Here is a 14,150-nt window from a genome sequence, read left to right as displayed (position 1 = left end):
TACCAGTCAGTATTCAATAACAAAAGCAGGAACCACTCCAAATAAGGGATTGAGCATAGGAAATTGGTTATGAATATATCGAAAGTATTAAGAGCAAAAAAAGGAACAGGACAGGTTACCCAGTAATCGGTAACTACAGGGCTATTGTTGGAACATTCACCATCAACATGCTAAAAGCCTGGAACCAACACGACAGCTTGCTCTGCAGGTGACCAAGAACAAGGAGCAAAGTCCCTGGTGCCTCTGCTGCAGCTGCTGGAGCTGGAGCGGAGTGTTAGTGTTGCTACTGCTGGAATCCAGCTTCAAGGAAATTTGCCACCCTACTGCAGTTTTTTGAGCTGCCTCATCAGAGAGGGAAGAAAGACTTTCTTTCTCCCACAATCCAGTCTCCTACCAGAGTCTCTCAGGAAGAGCCTAACTAGAAAGTGAAAGCCTATTAAGGAAACCTGGGAAAACAAATTTGAAGAGTTCCAGTTCCCTATATTATTGTAAAGAAGAGGGATGAATAAGAAAGCCAGTGCTAGTTCTTGTACATTGTTGAAGAACAGCTGTGGTCATACTTTTGTTTCTGATTTTAATAAAACTACTTTTAATGTAGTAGCATTTCTTCAAAGTTTGAATTTTTCCTATCTCTAGCTTCTGAGGAGTGTTCATTAGAAATTAGTGTTTTATCACCTTTTCCCTATCAGTACATATATTTCTAAATGCTGAACAATTACTGTTTTAACACGAGTAGTGATTCACTAAATTTTTTTTTAAAGATTTGTGTATTTATTTATACAAGAACCAGGGTACAGACCACATGTGCGGGAGGGCAAGAAGACCCACCAGAGACAGCAGGGAACAGAACAGGCAGACTGGCGAAATACACTGCTGAGGGGAGCAGCAGGCGAGAAGGAGAGGTCTGCCTCGCCATGTGGGACCCTCGCAGGCCGGCAGGGATCAAACTGGCGCTGCAGAGGCTGCAAACAGCTTCACAGCGTGGCGCTCAACTGCCTGTATCACCAGGGGAGGCCCTGATTCACTAAATTTTTAAGGATATTTGTTTCTGTATAAGGGACATAGGCAATCATTTTCAGTACTTCTTATACATGCTGGTTTTTTTCTTTTATGTTTTCTGAATTGTATTAACCTACAGTGACTCAAGAAGATACTACTGAGCAATGGAGTTCTCTACCCTATTTACATAGATTATGTAATGACATCATGTCTTTGAAAAGAAAAATCCATTTTATTGTGAATCAGTTGGCAGGGAGGTAGGAGATAGACTCAAATCTACCTTCCTTGTTAAGAAGAGAAATGAGTTATAAGTAGGTTTTGGATAATAGGATTGAAAAGCAGATTGGGGCAAAGAATAGGGACTTGGCTGAAATTTATTGTCTGGTTACAGGGCAGTTCATACATGAAGTGTGAAGAAGCTTTTTGTTGTTTTTAGATACTGGAGTTTCTGTTGGTGGACCCCTTGCCTCTGAGTAGGCTCTGCTCTTCTACATTCTCAGTCTCCACACCACCTTGGAACTCAGCTCAAGTTGCTTTTACTTGCTTAGGCTTTTTCAGATAAGTAAATACAAGTCTCAAAGAGAAAAGGTTTTTTTTTTTTTTCCCTTGTACTTATAGGGTCTAATTCAAGCATTGAGCCTCAATTTCAAAGCTTTCACATTTTTTCTGCTTTGGGCTAGTTTACATAACATAGGAACTTCTGTGATGATTTTGTAGATAAAATGCACAAAATTATATAAGTCTTATATAAAACTATATAAGCCTGATGCCATTGATAGTGAAGTAAGTGATAGTTGCTTTTAACTACCATAAAATTATTATTGCTATCTTCAGAAATTTTAATTTTTTCAAGTGAATTTTATATTTATTTTCCTTTAAGAGTCAATCATTTCAACAAATGTGTAAATTTACCAACACAAAGTTATATGTGATAATTATAAGTTTTGGTCATATTTCATAGAATTTTTTTGTTTCCATGATTTTTGTCTTATTACCTTTTTTCTTAACATTTACTCTTATTACTTAAGTAAAATACACAATCCAAAGTGTACAATAAGTGAATGTTATAATTTTCAGAAACTGAAAACATCCCTGTACCCACCACTCTGTTGAGAAACAGAACATGATCAGCATCCCATAAGCTGTCATTGTGTTCCCTTCTATCCACTATGCTCCTGCCCTAGTGTAGAGTAAATGGTTTTCAAGCTTTTCTGTCCTCCTGCCTCTAGGATTGCCCTGCCTGATGGGGTACCTGCATTTGTTACATTGTTATTAGTTGTGTTATTTACTTCTGTGGGCCTTGGCTGCAGTATTGATATATTCACCAAGAGAAGCAGAGGCAGGAGAGAGAAAGGAGAAAGAACCCCAGAGAAGCCCAGTGCAGGGTAAGGTAAAAAGTATCAGGCTTTTCTGCCCTCCTGCCATTAGGATTAATGATAGATCCTTGCCGTCCTGAATGCATGCCTAATGGCAGGCACCTGGAGTAGGGTGTGGGCATATGTAGATTGGCTTCACCTGGGCCAAGGCCGGGGCCTATAAGAGTGGCACAGCCGAGAGTGGCAGAAGTAGAGAGTAGAGCAGGAGGAGAACCACGAGAAGAGCAGAGAGATGAAGCAGAGAATGCTGGAGAGCCCAGATAGAGTGAAGACTTGCTGGGGATGGGGAGGCCTGCTAGCCTCCTGGCCCCTTGGCCCCCCTGCCTGCTGTGTACCTGGTAAATCCCAATAAAAGCCTGAAAAGTCACAGAGGGCTCTAGGACTCCTCCTTTACCCCATCTGCTCGGGTCATAGAGAACCTGCTCCGGCCCCTCCTGCTGCTACGCCCAGAGTGAAGACTTGCGGGGGGCTTGGAGGCCTGCTAGCCTTCTGGCCCCCTGGCACCCTTGCCTGCCATGTACTTGGTTGCTGCACTACATGTAAAAGCTCAATAAAAGCCTGAGAAACCCACCGAGGGCTCCAGGGTTCTCCTTTACCCCATCTGCATAGAATCATAGAAAACCTTCTCTGTCGCCATCCTGCCACTACAGACAGAAAAACAACGGAAGATGTATGTATATATAAAAATACATAGATATGTTTTATATCTCTGGAGAACCCTGGCTGATAACAATGAATCTTGATGAATTGTCTACATTAGTTCTCTAATCTATTAGATATGAAGATACTAATGATTCTTTCTAGTGGTGAAAGGGGCACTGGTGGTCTGTGGCATAGAGATACCCAACCTATCTACTAATACTGCTACTACTAACAAATACTTAGGAGAAGCAAGGTTCTAAGTGACCATATATACTTTAGAATATTTTTGTTAAACTAATAGGTTTAAAAGATTGGCTGCTTGGGCCTCCCTGGTGGCACAGCGGTTTGAGCGCTGGGTTGCGAAGCTGCCCGCAGCCTCTGCAGTGCCGGTTCGATCCCCAGCTGCTCCCCGGCCACTGGAGGAGGGTCCCGCATGGCGCGCAGACCTCTCCGCTGCCCGCTGCTCCCCTCAGCAGTGTACTTCAGTCCCCTTGCCTGCTCTGCTTCCCGCTCTGGCTCTGGTGAATTCTCTCGCGCTCCCACGCTTCTGACTGTACCCAGTGCTTGTATAAATAAATAAAATAAATCTTAAAAAAAAATAATAAGTAAAAGATTGGCTGCTTGATCCTGATTATGCTGGAAAAGTAGGGAAAGAAATAATGATCTTAGGGCTTCAAATTTCCAACTCAAGCACTACACAATTGAGAAAATGCCTGTCTGCCTTGAAAGAATCATTTATTTCCTATCACCACTGTAGGAAAATGTCAGGCTTTTCTGCCCTCCCACCATCAGGGTTGCCGATGGCTCCCTGTGGTCCTGAATACATGCCTGATGACAGACACCTGGAGTAGGGTGTGGGCATAGTAGGTGGGTACACCTGGGCTAAGACTTTTGCCAGCAGAGCGAAAGACCAGAGAAGAGAACGAGAGCAGAGCCAGAACGAGACCACGAGAGAACACCGGAGAGCCCAGAAAGGGTGAAGACTTGTTGGGGGGCCGGGAGGCCTGCCAGCCTCCCGGCCCCCCAATCTCCCGGCCCGCCAGTACCCCCGCCTGCCATGTACCTGGTAAAATCCCAATAAAACCCTGAAAAAGCCACCAAGGGCTCCAGGGCTCCTCCTTCACCCGTATGCTCCAATCATAGAGATCCTGCTCCATGCCTTCCTAGCATACACTACCTCTGAACTAACACTAATTTCAGGAGACCAAAAACATCACTGTGACACACACACACCCACGCCCCCTTCTGAGTACGAGTTACGGATGTAACTGACTGCTCATCAATGGAATTTTAGCTCAGGTCCATCTCATAGTGGGCCTACTAAGTCCCTCAATCCATCCTGTGGTTATTTCCCCAGTTCTGGAATGTGTGATTGAGAAGGACATACTCAGGAACTTACACAATTCCCATCTTGGTTCCTGGACCTCTGAGGGAAAGCTATTATGGTAGGAAAGGCTTGGTGGAAGCCACTAAAACTACATCTAAGAAAAGAGCAAATTAAAGCACGAGTCCCAGGATTGCAGGAATTAGTGTCACTGTCAATGACTTAAAGAATGTAGGAAGAGTGATTCTCACCATACCCCAAGTCAACTCACCTATTTGGCCTGTGAAAATAGATGGATGTTGGAGATGGCTGTGGATTATCACAAATTTACCCAGGCAGTCACTGAAATTAGAGTAGCTGTCACAATGTGATTTCATTTCTTGAGCAAATTAATGTATCTCCTGGTACCTGCTTTACAGCTATTGATCTGCCAAATACTTTTTCAATACTTGTTTCTAGAGTATCCCACCAGATGCAGTTTGCTTTCAGTTGGCAAGATTAGTAGTTGTATTAGTCTGCTACAGTCAGTTCCACAATTCAATACCACAGACTTGGTGGCTTAAACAACAGATACTCTCCTACAGTTCTGGAGGCTAGAAGTCCTAGATCAATGTACTAGCAGGTTTAATTTCAGGTAAGAGTTCTCTCCCTAGCTTGCAGGCACCTACTTTCTTGCTTTGTCCTCACATGCTTTTTTTCTCTAAGGTCTCTTCCTCCTATAAGGACAAGATTCTTAATTGATTAGGTCCCACCCTATCACCTCACTTAATCTTAGTTATCTTCCTGTGGATGCCAAATAGACTCACCACTTTGGTCCTCCCAAATTCGTATATTGAAGCCCTACACCGCCATCTCTCCCTCCATGTAGTGATGCTCCAATTGCAACCGATATTCCAGATGTGACTTTATTATTGGAGCAAATGAACACATTCCTTGGTTTGGAGCTATTGATCTGACAAATGCTTTTTTCTTTATATCTGCCAATAAAGACCACCAGAAGCAGTATGCTTTCAGCTGGCGAGGCCAGAAATATACCTTCACTATCCTACTTCATGTGTTTATCAATTGTCTAGCTCTATGTCATAGTTTAGTTCACAAGGATCTTTTTTTCCCCATTTTTAAAAGATTTATTTTTTTATGCATACGAGAACTGGGGTACAGGCCAGAGGTGTGGGGGCGGGGGGTGAGAGGATTCACCAGAGACAGAGTGGGGAGCAGAAAAGGCAAATCTACTGAAATACAGTGCTGAGGAGCACAGCATGCAAGACAGGAGAGGTCTGCTATGCTGTGTGGGTCACCTCCCTGGCCAGAGATCAAACTCACGTTGCAGTGGCTGGCAATAGCTTGATAGTGCTGCATCTTAACCCCTTGCGACATCAGGGAGGCCCTAGTTCACAGGGATCTTGACTGCTTTCTCTACAATAAGATATCACACTGAGCTACTACGTTGGTGATGTTATGCTGATTAGACCTAGTGAGCAAGAAGTTATAACTACTCCAGACCTATTGGTGAGTCATTTGTATGTTAGATGGTGAGAAGTAAATCTGACAAAGTTCAGAGGCCTTCCATCTCAGTGTAATTTTCAGTGGTGAGGGACATGATAAGATATTGCTTATAAGCTGCAAGATAATTATTGCAACTGACTTCTACAACCAAAAGAGAGGTACTTACCTAGAAGGCCTCTTTGGGTTTTGGAGGTAACGTGTTCATCATTTGGGTGTGCTACTCTAGCCCATTTACCAACTGACCCAAAACACTAGTTTTGAGCAGAGCTCTTGTGCCATTTCAGCTATACTCCCTTCTCTGATCCAGCCCAACCTGTGGCATACAGGTTCTGCCTGCAAGAACATGAGGCACCGCCAAATGTGGACAGCTGTAACAAGACTGCCCCTTCCTGGGATGTCACTGAGAGACAAGGGTAAACAGAAACCTTTCCTATGTGAAGAACTTGGAGCAATTCACCTGTCTATTCATGTTGCTTGGAAAGAGAAATGACCAAAATTATAATATTATACTAATTCATGTTCTGTGGTTTGATAGTCAAGGACTTGGAACCAGCTTGGAAAACTGATGATGAAAAAATTTGGGAAAGAGGTATGTGCATAGACATTTCATAGTGAGAAAAAGGAAAAAGCCATGAGAATATTTTGTCCCAAGTGAATGCTCACCAAAGATGATCTCAGAAGAGTAGGGTTTAATAATGAAGTGGGTCACATGACTGCTGTGTGGAGACAGCCTCGCTTTCAGTCACTCCTGCCATCACCCAACAGGCCAAGAACAAAGTGGCAATAGTATTAGGGATAGAGATTATAGGTGTATACACACATACGTACATTCATACAAATCCCTTTATATATACTTATTTAAATATCACACGCATATATGGGTGCATTTTAGGAATTTGAGAAATATATGCTATTGGTTTGTTTCTCTGGAAACAGAACAGATACAATTAATTTCACTTGGTTTTGTTCTTTCTGTAAATTGTACAATATATACTATCTCCAACTAACTTCTTTGACTCTACATGTAATAGTGAAATTTCTTCTTATTCTACCAGGTCCCTCCCTGCCACTGTGGTGGATAAAGGTAGGGTACTGTGTGGCTTAGAGCGCCTCACTGCACAGTAGCCTGTAGAGGGCACTAAAACATCTCCTATAGAACTTGGAAATGCCCTGTACAGATTCCTAGGTGTAGGCAATGTCTGAAATTTGGTATGGTCTGTAACAGGACAGATAGCATGTTGTCAAATTGGAAATGGAATCTTTACATTTCTGAATTCAGTGCTAATTGACTCAATAAGCTCTGAGTGCTTAGGACTCCAAGACTTTGAGCTGTGAGTGGGGCTGCAGTTGTCCTGATTCCAGCACTATGGAGTGTCCACGATTGGTAGGACCTGCTGTCTTACCCTACCTACTAGCTAATGGATTAGGCTGTCACTGGTAGAGCCATGCTAGTATTCCCAACAGTATCAGTAGCTAGAGGACCTACAGTTTCTTGTGCTGTTTACCTGAGTCCCAGCACAACTATGCCAGGTGACAACAGCACACACAAAGGGTTGTAATTCAGAAGGATTTCTGAGTGTAGCAACCCTGAACAGTTGATAATAAGCAATAAGCTTGCCTGCCCCTCTGTTCAGAAGGGAGTGCTCTCTCTCTCTTCCAAGGGTATAAGCAAGTCTCCCTTTGCTCTGGAGAAAACTGCTTATTATATAAAGTCTCAAAAAGAGATCCAGGGAAGCCAATGTCTTGCTCACAAGACATAAAGAAAAGTGAGAGCCCCACAGAGAATCCTCTTGCCATAGGAGGAGTGTGAAGGGTAAGAAAGTTGCCCTTCCACTGGGAAGTCTGATGAAAGAGGAAGAGGTGCACCTCTAGAATTGAAAAGATGGCTCTGAGCTTTAACAATGGTCCTTCGGGCCAGAGGCTGCCCTCTGGGAACTGAGGGACTATTTTCTCACAAGGGGTGTGTGGTCTTGGTGGCACCACCTCCTAAACATTTGGGAAAGTGTTCCTCTGTGGTCTCACTGTAGCAGGCTGTGGATAAGGCTTCTCTGCTCCTGAGCTTTGGAATGGAGGGTCTTACTAAAGCAGATCCAGAGAGCCCTCATTGGAGCAGAAGAAAAAGAAGATTGTGCATTCATGGCTCCAGGAGAGGCAGCAGTAATGCTGAGAAGGGCAGAGGGAGACAGCAGGAGCCAAAGGTCAACTAAGATTTAATGAGAAAGAAACTTTCCAGAATACTAGGTTGTATAGGGAAATCCTTGTTATTCTAGCCTCTCTCTTAATGTGCAAGAAATAGCCTCTGGGGCCAGGATAAAGGACTCAATCTCTTTCCTGCAAAGGAATTAGAGGGACGTTTTAGATTGAAATGCAAAGATGTAAGTTTCAGGACTAGAACACCTGTGGTTGCTGGGTGTGAGGGAAGTGCAGCTCTTTTTTTTTTTTTTTAATTTATTTATTTATACAAGCACTGGATACAGTCAGAAGCAAGGGAGGGTGAGAGGATTCACCAGAGCCAGAGCGGGGAACAAAAGAGGCAGACCGACGAAATACACTGCTGAGGGGAGCAGTGGGCTGCAGGAGAGGTCTGTACGCCATGTGGAACCCTCGCTGGTGGCCGGGGAACAAACCGGTGCTGCAGTGCTGCAGAGGCTGCGGGCAGCTTCGCAGCCCAGCGCTCAACCTCTGTGCCACCAGGGGAGGCCCGGAAGTGCAGCTCTTTAAGTAAATATTTCTCTAGACATTTACTTTCCCCTACAACTTGTATTGCATAACAAAAGGGTATCATATATGCAAAACTATAGGATAAAGAACGTTTATTGGTAGAAAGGACTTTAGAGATGGTGCTATAGTATCTTAACTGAGATCCTGGGACTGCTCAGGCCCTATAGGCCTCATGGGTCAACACTTACTAGCATGACACATTTGACCCTCTGGATATTTGTCATTTGTCTGGAGATAGAACAGATCAGTCTTTTTTTTTTTTTTTTTAATTTTTTTCCTTTAATTTATACAAGCACTGGGGTACAGTCCAGAGGTGTGGGAGGAGTGGGGGACAGAGTGGGGAGCAGAACAGGCATATTGACTGAAATACACTGCTGAGGGGAGCAGCGGGCGTGACAGGAGAGATCTGCCACATCTTATGGGTATCTCCCTGGCCGGCTGGGAATCTAACCGGCGCTGCAGAGGCTGCGGACAGCTTCACAGTGCTGCACTCAACGCCCTGCGTCACCAGGGAGGCCCAGATCAGTCTTGAGAATTTGGACGAGAGGCTTGTGTGACTGACTGTGGCCTGTCATGGTCTTCACAGCTGGATGGAAATTTTTGGCCTCGATAGGATGAGGAATGTGATGCCAGGTAAGGCAGATGTTGGGGATATGCGACATGGTGGTACAATGTGGTGGCCTAGTGTTCTCAACCAGGAGGATATTTTATGATGTCTCAAGTCAAGAATTTAAGTTACAAAAGGGAAAACAGTTTAAATATCTCTGTTTACATTGGTTTGGCTGGAGTGTGAGTCTCATGTCTTGAGCTCTGGCAGAGAATGCTGTATCAAGATCAGGCTTCTGGGCCTCCCCTGGTGGCACAGCGGTTGAGCGCTGGGCTGCGAGGCTGCCAGCAGCCTCTGCAGTGCCAGTTTGTTCCCCGGCCACTGGCAAGGGTCCCACAAATAAATAAATAAATATGTAAACAAACAAACAAACAAACAAATAAATAAATAAATAAGATCAGGCTTGTGTGCCAGACTGGAAACCTTTGCCTTTATCCTTTCCAGCAATAAGAAACAACAGTGAAAAGTGATATTTTAGAAATGTTCATCTGGAGGAAACTGGAAAATTGAGAGGATGAGAAAGGAAGAAGTGTTTCTTTTGAGCAATCATTACCCAGTACGCAGTAAGGCCTCAAGAAAATATTTGGGAAGAGCATTGGAGATGGGTGAGGAATGCCTCCTAGTGGGTTTTATCAACACACATTTTCCTAAGTAACCACTGTATGCACTTTCAATCCCTATGTCAAGGGAGAGGGGAAAATACATATGTTTACAAATATTCTGCCCTGCTTTTTTGGCAAGTGTTTGCACTTCCCCTTATAACAGAGGGCAGTTACTATTCTCAAATTTTACATGGTAATGGGGCTTGTCATCCTGGGACCTGAAAAAGGAAATTGAGTTTTCCAATAATGCAGTTACCACCCTAGAGACTGGTTATTTGGGACACCTTATGTGTAATGCTGTAGTCTGGGGAGTTATGGAACATTTTTTGCAGGTCACTTTTCAGAAATAGCTACAGATGATGTGGAATTTTCCTAAGCCCTTTGGGTTCCAATATGCTAGGTGAGGAGTTGCTCTGCATCTGACATCTGAAAAACTTCATTTTGAAGAGCATAGTGGGGCAGGCTGAATAACCACCTCTCAAATATGTCCACATTCCTGTCCCCAGGACCTTGCACCGTACAGGAACTGTGCAGATGTGATAAAGTAAAGGGTCTTGAGATGGGGCATTCATTCTGAATTAGCAAGCTGGGCTCAATGTCATCACGGGGTCCTTCACTTTACATTGGAACCATGTGGGAAAACTGGTTTTTAAAATTGTATTTTTTTAATTGATGTAACATTGATTTACAACACTGAGTGTGATTTACCCCAGCTATACTCCAGATTAGCTGAACCTGAATCTCCTAGAGTAGGACATAAGCATGATTATGTGTGTGTGTGTGTGTGTGTGTGTGTAAATAGAGAAATAATCCACATGTCAATCAAATGTATATGTCTTAGGTGTTCAATTTAAAGAGTTGCCAGGAGTAATCAAGTCTCCCAAAGAACAAAAGCCTGGGCTCAGACTGTTTTACTGGTGAGTTCTACCATGCCTTCAAAGATGAATAATACCTATCCTTCTTAAACTCTCCAAAAAAATAGAGAAGAGGGAAAGCTTCCAAACACAGTTTATGATACCATCACTCTGATACCAAAACCTGATAAAGATGTTACTGAATAAAAGAATTATGCAAAGATCCTTAGCAATATTTAAACAAGAACAACCAGGGACACAAGGATGATCTAACATCCAAAAATCAAGGTAATTCACTACATCAACAAAAGGAAAGATAAAAATCTATTAAAAACCAAGTACATTGAAGAAAAATAGGCAAAACACTCTGACATTCAGAGATGTCTTTAGGATTCCTTTCCAATGGTAACAGAAACAAAAGCAAATATAAACAAATGGGATCACATCAAACTAGAAAGCCTCTATATGTTAAAAGAAACTATCACTAAAATAAAAAGATACTCTACTGAGCGGGAGAAAATATTTGCACATAATATATTTGCCAAAAGGTGTATATCCATAATATATCTAACAAACAGTGGGTAGGTATCCAAAATATATAAACAACTCATGTAAATCAACAAAAACAAAACAATTAACCCAATCAAAAAATGGGCAGAAAAACTAAACAGACACTTCTCCAAACATATACAGATAAATGGCCAATATGCACATGCAAAAAAATTCGCATCATCACTTATTATCAGGGAAATGCAAATCAAAACTGCAATTAGATACTACCTCACACCTGTGAAAACTGTCTTTATCAAAAAGACCAAGAACAACAGGTGTTGGGGGCCTAGGAATTTGGGAGGGAGGGGGTCCAATGGAATGGTGAAGGCTTGTAGGAGCACTGGTGGTGAACAATGGTGTGAAACATACACTTATAGAGGTTTGAACCTATACCCCCAAAGCAGATATAATGTTGTAAACCGACTTCAACTCAATAAACATAACTGGACAATATTAAATACTTTTCACAAGTGTATATACCTATGTACCCACCATCCAAAACAAGATGCAGAACATTTCCATCTCAACAAAAGTAATATGCCACTTTATAGTGAATTCCAACCCTTGCAAAAGCAAACACGTTCTGACTTTTATTACCACAGGTGAGTTTTGATTGTTCTTGGACTTCATTAGTGGAATTTGTATAACACATATTTTTTGGTGGGTCTTGCTTCCTTTGCTCAAAATAATGTTTTTGAGATTTATCCATGTAGTTGTACATTTCTTTTAATCACAAATACTATTTGATGATATAAATACATCAAAATTTATTTTTGTGTTGATGGACTTTTGGGTTGTTTATAGCTTGTGGGCTATTATGAATAAATCAGTGTAGTAATTTTGAAACATAGCCACAAAATCTTTGACAGTCCTTCATCAGAAATGGTCTCCATGTCCCCTCCTGGTAGAGCAAGCAGGCTTGTAACAGCTTTATCTAATAGAAAATAGTAGAAGAGACATGATGCTTGTCCCCAAAATTTATATGTTGAAGCCAGAACCCCCAATGTGACTGTATATGGAGATAGGGCCTTTAAAGAGATAATTGAGATTAAAGGTCATAAGGATGGGTGGGAACCTAATCCAATAAGACTGGTGTCCTTCTGGGAAGAGGAAGAGAGGCCAGACTTTTCTCTTACCCTCTAACCGCCCTCCCTCCACCCTAAATAGACACAAAAGAAAGTCCTCATAAAGACATGGTGAACAGGTGATTATCTGCAAGCCAGGAAGTTAGGCTTCACCAAATACCAACCCTCAATCTTGGACTTGGAGCCTCCAAAACTGTGAGAAAATGACTGCTGTTTAAAACACCTTGTCCATGATATCTGATTATGGCAGCCTTAATACAAACATTACATTACTTCTGAGGCTATAATATATAGTTGGATATTTCTCAAAAGAACATTTGTCTTAGAACACTGAGCTTCCATGGAAGAAGTATGGCTACCCTGAGACCACCATGCTGGAAAGTTTGCTGTAGACACAGGTTGAAAGTTCAAACTGAGCCAGATAACCATTCCCGCTCAGAGGTCAGCTATGAGTGAACAAGACATCTTAGACTGGCTGGATTAGTTATAGTGAGATAGAGAGAAGCTGATCCATTATGTCCCTTCTCAACTCCTCACCACAAAATGTGTAAAAATGAAAAAGGTAGCTGTATGCCCCTGATTTGGATGTGGATTTTATATATACTGGATAACTGGAACAAGGCTGCTATAAACATTTTTGAAGTTTTTTTGGAAACCTTTTCATTCATCTGTATATTAACTACATCAAAATAGAATTGCTAGGTTGAAAACCAGATGTTTCTGATTTTGTAGAAATTTGCCATAGTTCTCCAGAGTGCTAATACTATTGCATACACTCAATAACCACATATTAGAGTTTCAGTTGCTGTTCATCTTTGCCAACAATTGATGTTGTCAGTCTGATGTTAGCCACCCTAGTAGGTGTGAAAGAATATACCATTATCACTTTATTTTCAATCCTTTTGTTACTAATGATGAAGAGCACCTTTTCTTATACTTATTAACCACTTATATTTTGTCCCCAAAATTCATATGTTGAAGCCAGAACCGCTAATGTGAATGTATATTATGTTCCAGTATTGTGTCCACTTAAAAACTTAAGTGGATTATTTTTATTGCTTATTTGTGAGAATTCTTTATATATTCTGGACACAAGCCTTCTGTCAGATAAAGGAACTCTGAGTATTTTTTTTCTCAGACTGTGTGACCTAAGTACTTTTTAAAATTTCTTAGATGATTCCAACGTGTAGCCAAGGAGGAGACTACTGGACTAGTGCTTATTTTCTTTCCTGGGAGGACAAAATCAGGGTCCACTGTGCAGGGTTTGAAGTCAGACTGTGTGATGCTGATGTGGTTTTGATATTTGACTGCCATATAACCATTGGTAAATCATGTTCAAAAAAATAGAATGTAGTGTATTAAATTTCTGAGAGTGCATATATTTGAACATACATCATTTTCAACAGGGCAGCACCAAACCAAAGGTGGGTTATAACACGCTACTGCCATGATGAAAGGCAGATGTTTTTACACAAAAGATGCAGAAGCAGGGTCAAATAATTCATTGGCTAAAGCTTAAATTTTGCCATATTTTGGAAAGCCCAGTTAGCTCTTCTTGTTCTGAGGTTTCCTTTTCTCTGCTTTTACTGCATTGATTCTGACTTAGGTTTTGGTTTGCTTATGTAGGCTTCCAGAACATCAGAACCACCCCAGTATAATGGTCTCTTTGTTTAATTCTTTTACCAGTCAAGTGGTAGCTCAGTAATTCATTTTGATTTTTTTTAATAAAATTAATAATGGCACTATGAAGAGTGTTGTAATAATTAAAGATTGTATATAGAGCTGTTGGAGGAACAATATGTCCTGGACAACTTCCACCTGCTGAAGTTTTATGGACCCCATCCCCACTTCCATGCCACAGAGATCTCAAGCCATCATGCCA

At 41.8% G+C, this 14,150-nt stretch overlaps 1 long non-coding RNA gene across 1 annotated transcript; it reads left to right on the top strand.

The window, feature by feature from the left end:
• The first annotated feature begins 2,763 nt into the window (after positions 1-2,763).
• On the top strand, positions 2,764-10,721 carry LOC119243830 (uncharacterized). The gene is made up of 4 exons (XR_005124842.2): positions 2,764-3,045; positions 6,132-6,436; positions 9,620-9,780; positions 10,619-10,721. It is a non-coding gene; the product is annotated as an uncharacterized LOC119243830 (long non-coding RNA).
• The last annotated feature ends 3,429 nt before the right edge of the window (positions 10,722-14,150 follow it).

This window comes from Talpa occidentalis, unplaced genomic scaffold (genome assembly GCF_014898055.3).
Source record: "Talpa occidentalis isolate TD23 unplaced genomic scaffold, MPIMG_talOcc4v2.1 talOcc4.13, whole genome shotgun sequence".
NCBI lineage: Eukaryota > Metazoa > Chordata > Mammalia > Eulipotyphla > Talpidae > Talpa > Talpa occidentalis.
The sequence above is the reverse complement of the archived record's forward strand: the minus strand, read 5'-3'. Positions and strand labels throughout refer to the sequence as shown.